Here is an 18,025-nt window from a genome sequence, read left to right on the forward strand (position 1 = left end):
TGAATTTATTCTTGGGCATGAGGTGAGGTAAACATCTTGCTTCATCTTTCTACATGTAGGAATCCATTGTTCCCAGCACCACTTGTTAAAAAGGGCATCGCTTCCCACTTGATGGTTTGGGGATCCTTATCGAAGATCAGTTGTCTATATGCTGATGGTTTTATTTTGGGGGTATCCTTTTCCACTGGTCTGAGTGTCTGTCATTGTGCCATTACCATGCTGTTTTGACCACTGTAGCTGTGTAATAGGCATTAAAATTGGGTAAGGCAAGTCCTCCAACTGTGTCCTTCTTGAGGAGTTCTCGGCTAATTCTGGGTTTCTTCCCTCTCCATATGAAAATGGTGGTCAGTTTGTCCATTTCTTTGAAGAAGGTTGATGGTATTTGCAATTGTATAGCATTGAACTTGTAAAGTGCTTTAGGTAGGACTGTCATCTTTATTATGTTACGCCTTCCAGTCCAAGAGCAGGAGATGTTATTCCATTTGTGGAGGTCGATTTTGGTTTCCTGTACTAGGGTCTTATAGTTTTCTTTATTTGGGTCTTTAGCATTTTTTGTTATATTTCTAGGTATTTCAGTTTGTTCTTAACTACTGTAAAGGGTACTTCGTTCTTAATCCCCTCTGCCAAGGTTCTGTCTGATGTGTGTAGAAAACCTACCGACTTCTGTTTATTGATCTTCCCTATTCCTCTATCGCTGTAAGTACTCCAGCTGTCGAGCTTTTGGGGTTTTCAATGTACAGGATCATGTTGTCTGCAAATAGCAATAGCTACACCTCCTCCTCCCACATTTGGATACCTTAGATGTCCTTCCGCTGTCTTATGGTTTTAGCCAGAACCTCCAGAACAATATTGAATAGAAGTGGGGACAGGAGGTATCCTTGTCTTATACCCTTTTTCAGTGGGATTGTTTTTGTCTTTTCTCCATTGACTATGATGTTGGCTGTTGGCCTTTCATAGATAGCTTGTATCAGCTAGAGGAACATACCTTCCAATCCTATCTCAATGAGTGTCTTAATTAGAAATGGGTGTTGGATGTTTTCAAATCTTTGTCTATGTCTATGGATATTACCATATGGTTTTTATCCTTGTTCTTCTCGATGTGGCGTATAATATTGATGGATGTTCAACCATCCCTGCATCCCTCGGATGAATCCTCCCTGGTCATAGTGGATGATGTGTTTTATATTCTTTTTATTCTATTGGCCAAAATTTTGTTAAGGATTTTTGCATCTATGTTCATTAAAGATAGATATTGGTCAGTAATTCTCTATACCTGTGGCATCTTTGACCTGTTTGGGTATCAAAGTAATGCTTGCTTCGTAAAATGAGTTTGGGAGTTTGCCATCCTCTTCTATGATATGGAATAGTTTGTGGAGGAACGCTGTCAACTCTTCCCTGAATGCTTGGTCGAATTCTGCTGTGAAGCCATCTGGCCTTGGGGCTTTTTTTGTTGGTAGGTTCTTGATGACCCTATTTCTTCTTTCACTATGGGTTTGTTGAGGTTCTTGATCTCTGAAATAATCTAGGGACAGACTGTTTTTCCAAATATTTATCCATGTCTTCCATGTTTCTGAATACATTAGAGTACAAACCTTCATAGTACTTTGTGATTATCCTTTGAATCTCATTGGGATCTGTTGTTATTGCCCTTTCATCCCTCATCCTGGCTATTGATGTTTCCTCCTTTCTGTCCTTGGTAAGCTTTGCCAGAGGACTGTCAATTTTGTTAATTATTTCATAGAACCAGCTCTTAGCTGCATTTATCTTTTGCATTGTTCTCTTGTCTTCCCACTGGTTTAACTCCACCCTGATTTTCATTATTTCTTTTCTCTTGCTATTAGAGGGGTTGTTCTGCTGATTCTGTTCTAGTTGTTGGAGGTTTTGTGTTAATGTATCTGTCATGTGCATCTCGTTTTTTTCATATATGCATTTCATGATATCAAGCTACCTCTGATAACTGCCTTCGGAGAGTCCTATATGTTTTGATATGTTGTGTTCTTGTTCTCGTTAGTTTCTAGAAACTTCCTAATATCCTCTCTGATCTGGGCCAGTACCCATTCATGTCACAGGAGATCATTGTTCATTCTCCAATTGGTTGCCCTTGCTTTTCTGGACGTCCTCTTGTTAATCTCCTTTTTTATGGCACAGTGATATGAGAAGGATGTCTGAATATATCTGTGTTTGAATTTACTCAGGCTGGACTTGTGTCCCAGCATGTGGTCTATTCTTGTAAAAGATTCAAGTGAAGTCTTTTGCATGTGCATGGAAAGCTTTATAAATGTCTATCAGGCACTGATGCCTAATTACATTGCTTAGCTCTATCGCCTCTTTACTGAGCTTTTTCCCAGTGATCTGTCTTGATCTGATAGTGGAGTGTTATAGTCACCTACTATGATTGCTCAGTCTGTGATTTCTCTTTTCATCCTTTTACTAGTTTGACAAAATTTGCCACACCATTATTAGGAGCATAAATATTCAATATGCTAAGTGTTTCTTGGTTTACTTAACATTTGAGCATTAGGCAATGCCGCTCTTTGTTTCTTTTTATGGTTTGGATCTTGAAGTCCATTTTGTCAGAGATTAAAATAGCCACCCCTGCCTTTTTTTGAGTTACCATTGGATTGGTAAACTTTCTGCCAGCCCTCTATTCTTAGCATATTAATGGCTGTGCCTTAAGATGTGTCTCTTGCAGGCAGCAGACTGATGGATTATGTTTTGTGAATGAGTCCTTGAGTCTTTTTCTTTTAATGGACCAGTGGAGTCCATTTGAATTCAGAGTTATTATCACTATCTCTGGATTCATAGTTGTCATATCCTGTATTGTGTTTTGGTTAACTTCATATCAGTGTACTGTGTTTGAGTGGAGAGTTTCTATCTTGTCTTCTTTTCCATCTGAGACCCTGTTGTCCAGGTAATTGTTGCTGGTATGTTGGCTTCTAGATGGAGATGGGCTATATGGTGGTCTCCTGTTAGTTCTTGGTGGAGATTGATCCTCTGATCATAGTGAGTCAGCCAGTATCTTCTGCAGGGTCGGGTGTCTTGCACCATATCCTTTGAGTCTTTCCTTGTCCTGGAAGACCCTTATCTCACCATCTACCTTAATGGATATCTTGGTAGAGTACAGGATTCTGGGAGAGGTTTTTTTTTCAGCTTTTGGAAGATCTTGCTCTATTCTCTCCTCCTCTTCATGAAATCTGCTGATAGGTCTAAGCATATTCTTACCTGCTCTCCTTTGTATGTGACTGTCTTCCTTTCTCTTGCTGCTCTTAAAATTTTCTTTTCCTTCTAAATTGGATACTTTTACTATTATATGTCTTGGTGTGTTCTTCTTGGGGTCTAATCTAGCTGGCATCCTTTCTGCTTCCCAGGAGTGCCTGCTTCTCCTTGTTAGGGTAGGAAAGTTTTCTTCCAGAAATTCCTTTACTATCTTGACTGTCGACTTGTGTGTTGTATTGTTCTCTAGTAGACCAATTATTTGAATATTATTCCTCTTCATCTGTAATTGATTCCAGGTTATCTTCTGCTTGTTTAATTTTCCTGTATTTCTCACTTGCTTAGGTCTGTTTGGGTGTCCTCAAGATCACTGATACGGTTCTCTGCCTCCTCAAGCCTAATCTTAATTCAATGACTTTGTGTGTGGCTTCTCCTACCTCCTTTGTTAGCTCCTGCGGTTCCCTTTGGTGGGTTGATTTCATCCCCTCTATTATGGACTTCAACTTCTCTATCATTGTATACTTATTCTGGGTTGCTTCCCTCAATTCCTGTAGTATTGCCAGCAGACGTCTGAAGATTTCCTTCTGGGGAAGATCTGTATCTGTTTATTCTATGAGAGACGTTAGCTCTGCTACTATGTTTTCTCTTTTTTTGTTGGGTGTGATGTGGTCTGTTGATTTTTCCTCGATCCTATCTTAGGCCCCCATGTTTCTGGGAGGCCAGGGGGCCCTTATCTGTGTTATTGTTAAGAATTCTTTCAGGCGATGCCTATGACCTATTCTAAAGATGGGTCAGACTGCTGTGTAGGCAGAATTCCCAGAAGGCTTAGTGAAAAGCAGTGGTGAGATGTTTCAGCGACTGGTGTGGAGGCTGAAGCCTCAGTGAGTGCCCCCGGGCTGCTTTGACCTTTTCTGTCAGGATACCCTTAGCACCCCCCCCCCCTTTTTTTAGTAATAAAAACGGGAAAAGTTCAAAATTAAAAAATAATTTTTTTAAAAATTGGGAGGAAAAATAGAGAAAGAGAAAGAAGGAGAAGCTATAAAAGAGGAGATAAGAAGTGATAAGTGAAGTGGAAGGAGCAAAAAAAGATAGAAAACCTATAGAAAAGGGACAGAAGAGAAGTAATAGTAATAATGAAAAGGAGGAAGTAAAAGAGAGAAAACACAGAAAGTGAAAGAAAAAAAGAAGAAAACAAGCATGAAATTATATATATATATATATATATATATATATATATATATATTATATATATATTTAAATTCCCCCATTCTTTTCCCTCCAAGTTAGAAATGCCTTATAGAAGGCGGAGGTGGGCCAGTCCTCACTACCACAGGACATGTTGCTGATCTGGGCTCTGGAGCAGGGCTATGTGAGTGAAAAATGCTCCTCCGATCAACCAGCACTCCCAGGTCCCTGCAGTCCTGTAGAGTTAAGCCTGTGGGCAGAGGCTACCAAGGCGGGAGAAGCCCCAGAGGGGTAAGCTTCCTGCACTGGCAGGAAAAGACTGGGGCCACAAGGGGTGCTGAGGGAGGCAAAGGCCGCAGGGCTCGCCTCCTGTACCAGCTGGAAAGGGTTGGGGTAGGCTTAGAAACTGGTGCTAGGGTTCCCGCAGTGCACTGCACTGGTGAAAGCCAGCTGGAGCATACAAACAGTACTGGTGGGGACCGCAGAGCCACGACCTCGGCTCCTTGCAGGCAGGGAGCAGCGCAGGCTCCTTAGTGTCGTGTTCCGAGCTGGATCAGAGGGCGGTGAGTCTGCCCTCCACCCTGGGAGGAACGCGCCAGAACAGGCTCAGTACTCAGCCACAGGCTGCTGGAAACCGCGCAGCACACCGGGGAAGGCAAAGCTGCTCCAGCGGGGCCACAAAGCCCTTTTGCTCGCATTCCTAACTGGCAGGAGCACCCACTGTTATGCCCAGGGATGTCAACGCTGGAAGGAACGCCCCGAGTCAGGTGGCTTTAGCACTCCCCGGGCTGCGGGCACTGGACTCTGCGGTGGTGCAAGTCAGCCTGCAGTAGCTCCTGCGTAAATGCAGCATCAGGGACAGAAGCGGTTTGGGCTCCGGGTGAAGGCCCTTGCTGGTGGGAAGTGAAGCGGGAGCTAGGCTGACGGAAGGTGTGGGGGGGGGGTTTGGGGGTCAGGCATACGAGGTGGCAGTGGAGAGGTCCCCTGCACCAATGGGGGTGGATGGTCCCCCGTGGGGGTTGCCCAGGCAGCCACTAGTAGCCTGTAGACCAATTACCCAGGCCTTGGTTGAATGGAGTGAGGGATGCGGCCCAAGGGCAGATCCGTGCCATCTGGGGAGAGGGGAACCACGGGAAAGGGAAGATTCTCTCCAGGTGGGGTCCCTCGAGTGGGCAGTTGCTGTAGGGGGTCCCACCACCACTGTGCCTGTTTCGGCAGAGCAGTCAAGCAACTCGGAGCACGGGGTCCCGGTCTGGGGATGGAGTGAGACTATAGCTAGACGGAGCTGCGGTGGCGGGAGCTTAATGACACGATATGTCCCACAAATCGGATCCTGGATTACCGAGGCCCTGGCTCAGGACAAATGTGTGGGGTGGGGTGCTGTCCCGGTGGATATTTCACTCATCAGACTCCTTCCACTCGGCTACCTGGACAGTAAACCCGCCTTGTTTGAAAGTACTCTCAGAGTATGCTGGTCTCCTGATCCGCCATCTTCCCAGAAGTCCTTGGTTAAATTTTCAATACATATATAGTTTTAATTATTCTATTGTGAGTCTTACAGATATCATAACATTCCATAGTTCTATCACATGAAACACTATTAAACAATTGCTACCACAATGTTTCCAAACATTTTCTTTATTTTAGAACTCCTTGATATCAGCTCCCCTTTATTCCCTCTCTTCAATCTCTTTATTGTGGAAAACAGAAACTTCATAAAAGTGTAAGCAGCCTCTTCTCTATACTTCTTACCAGCAGGGCTTAGAAGACAAGGGCTAATGCTAGAGGAAATTGTCCAGAGTCCAGAGGATATAGATAAAGGTGATAACACACAATCCTCCAGGTACAAAGAGTTTTCTCTACACTGCTTTCCGTTACATGAAAGTATAAAGCTGTCTCCTAAAGACATCCAACTTTTGCTACTCATCTAAAAGATGCCTAGCTTTAAGAGCAATAAGGTTCTCTTTGTTGCTATCAAGGAGTCAACTATTCCTTTGTCTCTTACATGCCTTCTGGATGGGTCCTAAGAGACAGTTGTGTAACTGAGGGGCAGAAATAAAAAGGGAGAGAAAAGTATTTCTGCGGTCACCTCATCCATGATGTCAGGTCTGAGCTGGATAGAGAGAATATATACACTCACCGATTTATATTAACTCCAGGCATGCAAACCCATCCCCACCCCACAACACACACACACACACACACACACACACACACACACACACACACACACACACAGACACCTACCTACATAATGAGGTGGGAAGTTTCTTTACGCTGGAGGTCCCTTAGTTCATTGGTTGAGTAACTTAACACCAGTGCTGAGGGCAGTTAGAGGGGAGTAACTTGTCCCCTGACTGGGAATATAATATGAGTGTGTATGCTTCTATACATAAAGCTGGTGGCTGTTAGAGATTAGCCATGTGCTCCTATGAGGTATCATTAAGGAATCACTACAATGGGAGGATATTGTGGGGATGATGGGGATGAATTTTCATTAGGACCATATGACTGGGACTCTTCTCTAACATACAAATATGAAGGCCTCCCTCCACCCAGAATCCTGGCCTTGCAGGCTTCTTTAATGCAGACAATAGAGAATTTATCTGCAAATGTTCTCTTCCTGGTCATCAACTTCACAGCCTGATACTTACCATGAAGTGTTTTAAAACATTCAGGCTGTCCCAGATTCACACTTTGCCCATTCTGTTGTGTATTTGGCTGCTAGAGACTTGCATGTCTCACTCCTATATAAACACTGCTAAATGACGTCGATCACTCATCAGCATTACAGATCAGACTGCTATACCCTATTTTTTGCTGTCTGCTTTATCTTCCTTTATGTCACATGCTACTTCTACGGACCCATTTAACTGTGAGGCTGGATCCCACAGTTTATGTCTGCTTTAAGAGTTGGTACAAAACTTTAATAACACTTGTAGTTATTGTTTTTACTTGCAGGCATGTGAAAATTAACCCACCCATGGCAACATTGTAACTCAGGAGAGATCTTGCAATGCACTTGTTTTTGATGATGAGCATGACACCAATCTTCATGAATTTGTCAGTCTCAGCCTTATAAACCACTTAAATCTAAAAATAACTAGTGCTTAAAGTACAATAACATATACAATATCAGTTTTTAAACATATCATTTTGACAACTTGCCATTTTTCTTGATAGTGCTTCATATATTCTGTCTTCCAATTATTAGTACATGTTTGTAGGCAGCTATTTTTTCTCATGCCATGTCACCCAGTGAAGGTCCTCAAAGCATTACTCCATCCACATCATTACTGTTGACTGTACTTTGAGAACTTAGTACTTCTAAAGTGTTATTTAAGTGCCATTAAACCTGAGGAGCTAATGTTCTAGAAGTTAATCACCAGTTCTTCCTCCTAGTCTGTATTTCTGGAATTTCCACTTAGACCTGTGCACCATGTGTGATCCTGATGATATTTTAAATACTGGTGGCAGTGTTTTCGATGTCACAGCAATCTGCACACCCCCACAGGAAAACACTGGAAGATGAGTTTTGTAAGCTAGACTGTAGGCTTTCCATAAGTCTCATATATACCTGTAAAATTGTGTTCTCCGAAGTTGAACATTCTGCATTTTTCACATTTCGTTTGTCTAGTACTTAGTTGTCTTTCAGGAAAGATTGATGGAATGAATACATCTGATCTCAAGCACCTGAAATTAGCAGGCCTTACCACCCTTGTGGGTCTGTGTCTTGCTTGTATTTATATTCTTTTTATATTTTCACGGTCCTATTAAGCAACTACCAAATCTGTGTTCATTCATTATTTTCACACCCAAACTGATTTCTACAATAACTGTGTTTACCATTTGGATTGTTTACGCAATTCTAAAATAAAGAAGTCAGTAGTTTTCAATGAGACGAGAAACTTTTCTTGATATTGAACAGGAACAATTTTATACTGGAATGAAATTCCCTGATTGTGAAAAATCCAGTAGTATGAAGTCACAATGCATTCAGCATCAGGAATCTGACAAAACTGAGAAACCACGCATAGGTGATAAATGTGGGAGAATCTTCTTCAAGGAGCCTTTCCTCTGTGAGCACCACTTCAGTCAAATTCTTGATAAGACTTATGAATGCATTCAGGGTGGGCAAGGGTTCGACAAATCATTCAAACTCACTGTACATTATCAAACAGCACATAAAGGACAAAACCCATACACAGGGTTGGAATATGGCAAAGTTTACCACAGTAATACATATTGCGAGGAACATTAGAAAACTCATGTGGTAGGTACCCCCTGTGTATGCAGTGAATGTGGGGAAGGATTTAACAGGAACAGTGATCTCACTGCTCATCAGCAAACTCCTACTGGAGAGAAACCCTATGTATGTCATGATTGTGGCAAAGGTTTCATTCAGATAGCACATCTCAAAATTCATCTACGAAGTCATACTGTAGAAACTCCTTATGTATGCAGTGAGTGTGGCAAAGCTTTCAGTCAGAAGCAATGCCTAACATCACATCAGACATTTCACACAGGAAAGAAACTGCATATCTGTGGTGAGTGTGGAAACACCTTTATTAGGAAGACCAAACTTACTGTTCATCAGCGAACTCATACTGGAAAGAAACCCCATGTGTGTGGTGAATGTGAAAAAACCTTTATCTGGAAGAAGAACCTCACTGATCATCAGTGAACGCCTACTGGAGAAAAACCTAATATATGCGATGAGTGTGGTAAAGCTTTCAGTCAGAAATAATACCTTACAGCACATCAGACATTTCTTTTTTTAAAAAACAATTTATTAGGGGCTCATACAACTCTTCTCACAGTCCATACATATACATACACCAATTGTATAAAGCACATCTGTACATTCTTTGCCCCAATCATTTTCTTTTTTTTCTCTTTTCTTTTTTTACATTTTGTTAGGGACTCATACAACTCTTATCACAATCCATACATATACATACATCAATTGTATAAAGCATATCCATACATTCCCTGCCCCAATCATTCTCAAAACATTTGCTCTCCACTTAAGCCCTTTGTCAGGTCGTCTTTTTTTTCCCTCACTCCCTGCTCTCCCCTTGCTCATGTGCCCTTGGTAATTTATACATCGTTATTTTGTCATATCTTGCCCTATCCAGAGTCTCCCTTGCCCCCATTCTCTGGCGTCCCTCTCCCAGGGAGGAGGTCACATGTGGATCCTTGTAATCAGTTCCCCCTTTCCAACCCACTCACCCTCCACTCTCTCAGCATCGCCCCTCACACCCTTGGTCCTGAAGGTATCATCCACCCTGGATTCCCTGTGCCTCCAGCCCTCATATGTACCAGTGTACAACCTCTGCCCTATCCAGCCCTGCAAGGTAGAATTCGGATCATGGTAGTTGCGGGGAGGAAGCATCCAGGATCTGGGGGAAAGCTGTGTGCTTCATCGGTACTACCTCGCACCCTAATTAACCCATCTCCTCTCCTAAGCCCCTCTATGAGGGGATCTCCATTGGCCGACACTTGGGCCTTGGGTCTCCACTCTGCAATTCCCCCTTCATTCAATATGGTATATATTTATATATATATATATATATATATATACACACACACACACACACACACACACACACACACACACACATATATCTTTTTTTTTGCATGATGCCTTATACCTGCTCCCTTTGGCACCTCGTGATCACACTGGCCGGTGTTCTCCTTCCATGTGTGTTTTTTTTGCTTCTGAGCTAGATGGCTGCTTGTTCACCTTCAAGCCTTTAAGACCCCACACACTATCTCTTTTGATAGCCGGGCACCATCAGCTTTCCTCACCACATTTGTTTATGCACCCATTTGTCTTCAGCGATCCTATCATGGAGGCATGCAGTCAATGATATGGTTTTTTTGTTCTTTGATGCCTGATAACTGATCCCTTCGGGACCACTTGATCACACAGGCTTGTGTGTTCTTCCATGTGGACTTTGTTGCTTCTGGCTAGATGTCCGCTTGTTTATCTTCAAGCCTTTAAGACCCCAGTCACTATCTCTTTTGATAGCCGGGCACCATAAGCTTTCTTCACCACATTTACTTGTTCACCCACTTTGGCTTCAGCAGTTGTGTCGGGAGAGTGAGCATCATAGAGTTCCAATTTAATAAAAGAAAGTATTCATGCATTGAGGGAGTGTTTGAGTAGAAGCCCAAGGTCCTTCCACCACATTAATACTTAACCTATAAATATAGACACATAGATCTATTTCCCCATCCTCCTGTATATATTTGCATGTACATGTCTTTGTCTAGACCCCCATAAATGCCCTTTGACTCCTAGCTCTTTCCTCCATCTCCCTTGACTTTCCTCCTGCCCTACTACCATGCTTCGTCGCCACCTGGGCTAGAGTATACCTCTTCTCTAAGCAACCTTACACTTGATCATTTCCCACCAGGCCTGCCACTCCCCCCTCTCTATGATTTTGGGTCCCATGTTGTTATCTTGTCCTTGTGTTTGTTAACACCACTTCCTTACCCCCCTACCCCGCCACTCCAAGTCCTCCCGGAACTGTCGGTCTCATTGTTTTTCCTCCAGATAGTTCATCCAGCCTGTCCTATTCAGACAGACCTGTGGAGACACTAACATGCATGAAAGCAAGACAGAGGAAAACAAAGCAACAGTATACAACCAGACAACAAGACAACAAAACAACAAAACAACAAAAACAAACCACTGACAAAGAACAAAACAAAACACTTCGCAAGAGAAAAGCTTGTAGTTAGTTCAGGGATCATTTGCTGTCCCTTTGGAGCATTTTCCAGTCCAGTCTGTTGGGGCACCATGCCCTGGCCCCAAAGTCCACTTTCAGCATTCCCTGGGACCTTGCCACTCCATTCCCTTGCTGTTCCGCTGCAGTCCCCTGTGATTTGCCTCGGTGTAGTGGGATCAGATCAGGTGAAATTCCCACACTGTGTCTCCGGTGCTGTCCCCTGTATCGCTCTTAGTCACTGATTGGCATCATTTCTCACAGTGGGGCCAGTCATGTTGTTCGGTCTGTGGACTGCCTGCTCTACTCAGGAACATCATCCTCACGGCCTGGTGGGCCAGGCTGTGCTCCACTCTCTCCTCCTGCCCCTTCATCTGCTCCCGTGTGCTCTGATCAGATATGTCCATCACCCGGAGCTGCAGAGTCAATGTCGTCCTTTGGAATAAATTCTTTTTGGGGGAGGGGCAGGAATCCACTTAATTTATGGTGCTGGGGCCAGCCTCCCAGACCTCTCCACTGGTTCCCTACTCCACGCCGGGATATTGCATTCACACCTTGCGGCACTGGGTTGAAGTCTGCTCCCACTTTTCCTGTGGAGATATAAACAATACCCTCCCCATGGGTGGATTAGTGCCCCATGCACCCACTACCCTTTTCTTCCTTATATTCATCCTTTGTTTTCCTTTACCCCTCTCCTCCACCATTGCATCAGACATTTCACACAGTAAAGAAACCCCATGTATGTGGTGAATGTGGAAAAACCTTTATCAGGAAGACAAACCTTACTGTTCATCAGTGAATTCATACTGGAGAGAAACCCTATGTATGTGATGAATGTGGAAAAGCCCTTGGCAGGAAGAATGTTTTTACTGATCATCAGTGAATTCATACTGGAGAGAAACTGTCTCTGATGAATGTGGAAAAACCTTTGTAAGGAAGAATGTTTTTACTGATCATCAGCAAACTCATACTGGAGAGAAACCCTATGTATGTGGTGAATGTGGAAAAACCTTTTCCTGGAACAGTAACATCACTGTTCATCAGCGAACTCATACTGGAAAGAAACCTCATGTATGTGGCGAATGTGGAAAAGCCTTCATCAGGAAGCATCATTTCGCTGTTCATCAGTGAATTCATGCTGTAGAAAAACACCTTATGTATGCTGTGAGTGTGGTAAAGCTTTTAGCCGAAAGCACTCCCTTACATCACATTATATAATTCACACAGGAAAGAAACTGTTTGCATGTAGTAAATGTGGAATATCTTATATTTCGAATTCAAGTGTCATTCAACACGAGAAAATTGTTAGCAAGAAAACCTTTCAATGAGGTTAATGTAACAAAGCTTTCAAAATAAAGGTACTAGGGTGTGGTCTGGGCTGATTGCAGGGCCAGATAATGGTAACTTACCATGTGGCTTTCCATACTCAGAACTGCTGTCACTTTTCTGACATGGTCCACAGGGGTGGACAGAGGGACTTCCAGTCTTCCATATGGTGCATAGTTCCCTTCTTGCTCTTCAAGCTTTCAATTCCCCAAAGAACTGGACCTTGTGTTTCTGGAACATAGCTATGCCAAGCAATAGGGAGCCCACCCAGATGCTAGTAGTCCCTACCCCACCTCCATTCTCTTTGTTACCCGCCCCCCCCACATTCACCCCACTGAAGACAGCACAAAAGTACCATAAAATACGAGTGAAGATATTAGAAGACATATGGAAACAATTAGTCCAGAGGAAGAATGGACCACAGTCATCCTCAGCTTCCATGTATCTGAGACCAGAAGAATTATATCGTGCCCAGCTACCACTGCTAATTTACTCTGAAAGGTATCACAAAAGAAAGTCCAGAGTGAAGTGGGAGAACAAAGTGGAACAAAATCCAAAATCATAAAATAGACCAGGCTTCACATGAGAAAAAAGAGCATTCGCTGAAAAAGCAGTTGATTCTAAGACGTGTTTACTTGTGTATAAAATGATCCACTCTGGAGTATTGGAGACAATCACTGGCTGTATTAGTACAAGAAAATAATCTCTTGTCTTTCATGCATATGCAGGGAGCATGGAGAATGAAAAGGATAGTAAAGTTGTACCAACCCAATGTGCTATGAAGGTATTTAAAACAACCCTTATTGAGTTCCAGAATCATGAACATATATTAAAGATGATTAAAGGTATAAAGACTGCTTCAGTAAACAAAATCCACCTAAGATCATCCACATGAGCGCAGGAAAAAAAATGCACTGTTTCTCAAGAATGCAGAGCGTTGGAATTCCTTGTCCAACAGTTGTCATGCTCAAGAAACACATTTCAGTTATGTCTTTTATGGCCACAATGTTCCCACTCCTAAATTAAAAGAAGTAAATCTCAGTAGTGAATTGAAAGATGCCCAGTATCAAAGTCTTGATATGATGCAGCGGTTACATAATGAATGTCCACTGATCCATCCTGACATCAGTGAGTATAACAAGCTGTGGCATGCTGGAAAGATCTGGTTGAGTGATGTCAGCCAGTCTGTAGAACCAACGTCATGGCCTGGAATTCCTCTTCCGGAACTGTAAGAATGTCTCCCAGACTTTCCAGAAAGGAGGAGTTATGGAGCTCTCAATGAATGAGAACTCCTTAATGCTGTTGCAGGCTTAAACATCTCAGCAGATAATGAAGCTGATTTCTCAGCTGACATAGAAGCTTTGGAGAAAATGAATGAAGATCATGTTCAGAAGAATGGAAGGAAAGCTGCTTCATTTGTGAAGGATGACAGAGGTCTACCAGAACTACATCATGAATCACACCCATGACCGCTGACTTTCAATATTAACAGTGACCGTGACCATAATTCTAGTGGAAAAATTATTCTCTATAGTACTATGAAAAATGCAAATTTTGTTTCACAAAAGCTGATGGAAACAGGCATAACCTTTCATTGGGGCATCATGAAATGGAATTGAATGGAACGTCTTCCACATTATGACACCCAAGAAGAGACATAAGTTTGTGGAGAAGATAAATGCATAAGAACTAAAGTATCATGGCCCAAAAGCGTCTTTAAATTTTCAAAATTTTTGCATGTAGTTAATATGGTTAAAACTGTAATTCATAGCCATCATGTAAAAGGATTATTTGAAAGCATGGGCTGTAAGATTTAAACCATGTTTGGCACATTCCATGTTCAGTTTACATTTTATTCAAACTAGTTATTAATTTTCAAGGGAAATATGGCAAATGAGAAATAGTAGACAATTCAATGGGGAAAAGTACCTTTAAAGCAGCTCAGGTACCAAACTAACCAGCTGATTTAAGTGATCTGATCTTTTAATAATCTCTAGTACTGCAACTGGAAGGGCCTCTCTGCATGAAAAGCAAGCTCTCTACTTTCATTAGTTTGCTAGGGTGAGGTTTATGTAAAACTAAAACATGGTGAATCCTACTGTTGCTATTAAGTCAGATTAGATAAAGAAAAATCCAAAACGTGTTAGCACTTTTAAATGCCAAATATGTTCTTCTTAAACACATTTTTTATTTCTTTGATACAGTTTTTAACTGCATTTCAAAAAAGTCTGAGGGTATATTTTTCAATAATGTGATGTACGCTGAGTTTGAACTGCTGGGTTCTGTGTTAGATATGAAGCTGTGGATCATTAACCTCCACCCCATTCACGGCTCCTTAAGCTATGCTTTCACTTTTATGAAGAGAATTGGATATATATGTTTTAATCCTAAAATGTCTCTGAAGATTGTATAACTTAGGAACTTGACTCAAATTATAAAATGATGCAGATTTCACAACTTCTGAATTGTTTTGTTTTACCCAATTTTTGTTGTTGTTGCTTTTACTTGTATCGCCCGGGGGGGGGGGGGCAGGGGGCAGGATGAGAAAGCCGGAACTAGATAGGATTGCCTATGATGGTTAATACTGAATTTCAAATCTGCTGGTCATTATTTCTAAATACTATGTTCTTAAGATGGAATCATCCCCCTGGTAACACAATATTTGGGAGCTTTCACTACTTTAAGGTTTATGTCTAACACATAGGGTTACACAAACATCTTTCATAGCTAATGTTTTGTGTACTTCTACTGGCTTTTCCAAGGTTCAGCTTTTAGCGTTAATCAGGATGGAAGAGCTTGATGAATTCTCTGTTTTGTGTTGCTTAATTTTTTGTAACATAATTCATCCAGATTTAAGTTGACTGTTGAAGTCATTCTACATCAATTTTATTTTTCCTATTAAGTTCAGTGAAATCTTTACTTTTTCTGTCCTGTATTAGAGCCCTGGTGGAGCCCCATTGGCTGCCAATCCATCAGTTGCTTAACCAGGCCCTTCATGGAGAAGAAGGCTTTGCATGAGAAAAAAGAGCATGAGGGGGAAAAAAACAAAGCCTGAGGGGAAAAAAAACAAAGGCATCTCATCATGTCCTACAGGGTCGAACTGATGTCAGGGAGTTTGTTTGGTTAGTTGTCTTGGTTCATATTTTACAATAAATGTTATTTTTGATATTAGCATTTTTGTGCTATTTTTTCTTTACCTGATTCTTTACTAGCATTTCAGGAAACATTCATTTATGTGGAATGTTTCTGAATTACTGTCTTTAGATTTACTTTTTAAAAATTCCTTGAGGCACAACTTGTTAGTGGAATTGGAAATTGCCCAGGATTGCAACAGGAGCTAAGTATCAACAGATAGAGATACCCTTCCAACTAAGTAAACTTCCAGAACAGCATACTGAGCCAAGAGCAATCTGAGAAAACCCACTCCATGTGGACAAATTCTGTTCTCTCTGGGGGAAACAATAGCTGTCCGCCTTAGTAGAATTCTCTTGGTGAACCAACATGCCTGGAGAGAGTGCATTTGCTCTCACAGAGAAATCAATTAACTGGAAGAGATTTTCAGAGAGATAAAGAAACAAAAGCACAGCATTCCAAGATACATGGAACATCCATGAGAACGGGGTTTTCTAACTCTATTTTGCAGCCATGAATTACCACGACTATCAAAGCCAGAACCCAAGTCTTAAAATCATTACTTTCCAACCTATCATGGAGGAATTTAAGGATTTCAACAAATACATTGTTTATATGGAATGCCAAGGTGCCCACCTGCAGGCCTGGCTAAAATAATCCCATCCGAGCAGTGGACAGCCAGACAGAACTATGACGATATGGATGATATCCTGATAGCCAGTCCTGTGCAGCAGGTAGCTACGGGGCAGACAGGTGTCTTTTTGCTAGATCATAAAACAAAGAAATCCATAACCGTAAAGGAGTATCACCACTTGGCCAACACCGACAGATATCACACACCGGGATGTTGAGGATTTGGAGCGAACATATTGGAAGAGCCGCTTGCACGATTCTCCCATTTATGGGGCTGGGGTATGTGGCTCCTTATTTGGTGAAAACACTGAGCTTTGGAAGCTCAGACACCTGGGAATGATCCAGGATCTTTTGGAGGAGTGTGGAATTGTCATCATAGGCATCCACACTTCCCTCCTGTACTGTGTCCTGTGGGAGACCACCTCCGCTTGGCTCACAGAGGACATGGACCTGTACAGCTTCAACTACCTGCATTTCAGGGAGCCAAAAATGTGTATGTGGTGCCCCCTGAGCACGGAGCCTGCCTGCAGAGACTGGCCAGGGAGCTTTTCCCTGGCAGTTCCAGTGGTTGCATAAACTTACTGTGGCACAAGGTGGCCCTCATCTCACCCAGGGAGAATGGCATTCCCTTTGTTCGGATCACCCAGGGAGCAGGCGAATTCACGGTCACATTCCTCTATGGCTAATATGCTGGCTTCAATCACGGTTTCAACTTTGTGGAATCCATCAATTTTGCCACCCTGCTCTGGGTTAATTATGGTAACACTGCTGCTCAGTGCAGCTGCGGGGAATCCAGAGTCACATTTCCCATGGACGCCTTCGTGCGCATTCTGCAACCCGAGTGCTATGAGCTGTCGAAATAGGGCAGGAACTACACCTTCGTGGACCACGTGGAGCCCACAGCACTGACCAGCCCGGAGTGGACGGCCTGGAAGGAAGCCCGGGCACATGCAATGAACAGGCAGAGTCTGCGGTCCTTTAAGCCCCGCAAGGCCAGGCATCACTCTCAAACGCTGGCTACAGACAGTGGGCTTGGGGGGCTGTGTCCTAGTGTTTCCTCATCCCACACACCGCTCCTGAGCAGGCAGCTCTACTGTGCAGCCTGAGGTCCCTACCATCATGGGCAGCAGTCCTGCAGGATCCAGTGTCTCCTCACTTCCCACCTCAGTTCCATCTGCCCAGTATTTCCAGCCTTCATCAAAGGGGACTCGCACTAGGTGTCCTCGGGACTCGGATGCCCACCAGCAGTCTGTGAAGTTCAGGACCAAGAGGCACACAGCAAGCACACTTGTACACCTGCCCACTCAGTCACTGCATGATGATTGACAATCAACAGATGACCTTGCCCCTTTGAGTTTTGAGATCCAGCATCCTGCTAAAGCTTCGGGGTGCTGCTGTAACCCCGATCTTCAGACAATGGGACCCCCACTGAATCCTGATTCTCCAATGCACCCTGGCCCCTCCCTTCTGTCCCTAGACAACATCTCAGAGAAGTTCCCACACATGCTTGTGCTGAGTCCTCCCAATGAGTGTTTGCCTTCTAGAATATTCTCCAGCTGTGCACAGTAAGGCCCCTGGGAACCTCTTCAAAACTATTGCTATGGACCACTCTTATGATTCTAAAATTCTGCCCTCAGATGAGGTTCTCCAAATCTACTATGAACCCTGGGGACATATTCAATGGAGCTTCACTTCCTAAATCCTGAAAGGCTGTCACCCGCAAAGGTGTTCTTGCTGTGGATTCAGCTAAATTGAATTTCTTGTCAAATGTGATTGTTCCTTGGACTCTCCCAGCCTCAGGA

The 18,025-nt window shown here is 42.9% G+C and overlaps 1 pseudogene; it reads left to right on the top strand.

Annotated features, from left to right (window-relative positions):
- The first annotated feature begins 4,549 nt into the window (after positions 1-4,549).
- On the top strand, positions 4,550-13,927 carry LOC142427618 (serine/threonine-protein kinase RIO3 pseudogene; annotated as a pseudogene).
- Positions 13,928-18,025: the final 4,098 nt, after the last annotated feature.

This window comes from Tenrec ecaudatus, chromosome 15 (assembly GCF_050624435.1).
Source record: "Tenrec ecaudatus isolate mTenEca1 chromosome 15, mTenEca1.hap1, whole genome shotgun sequence".
NCBI lineage: Eukaryota > Metazoa > Chordata > Mammalia > Afrosoricida > Tenrecidae > Tenrec > Tenrec ecaudatus.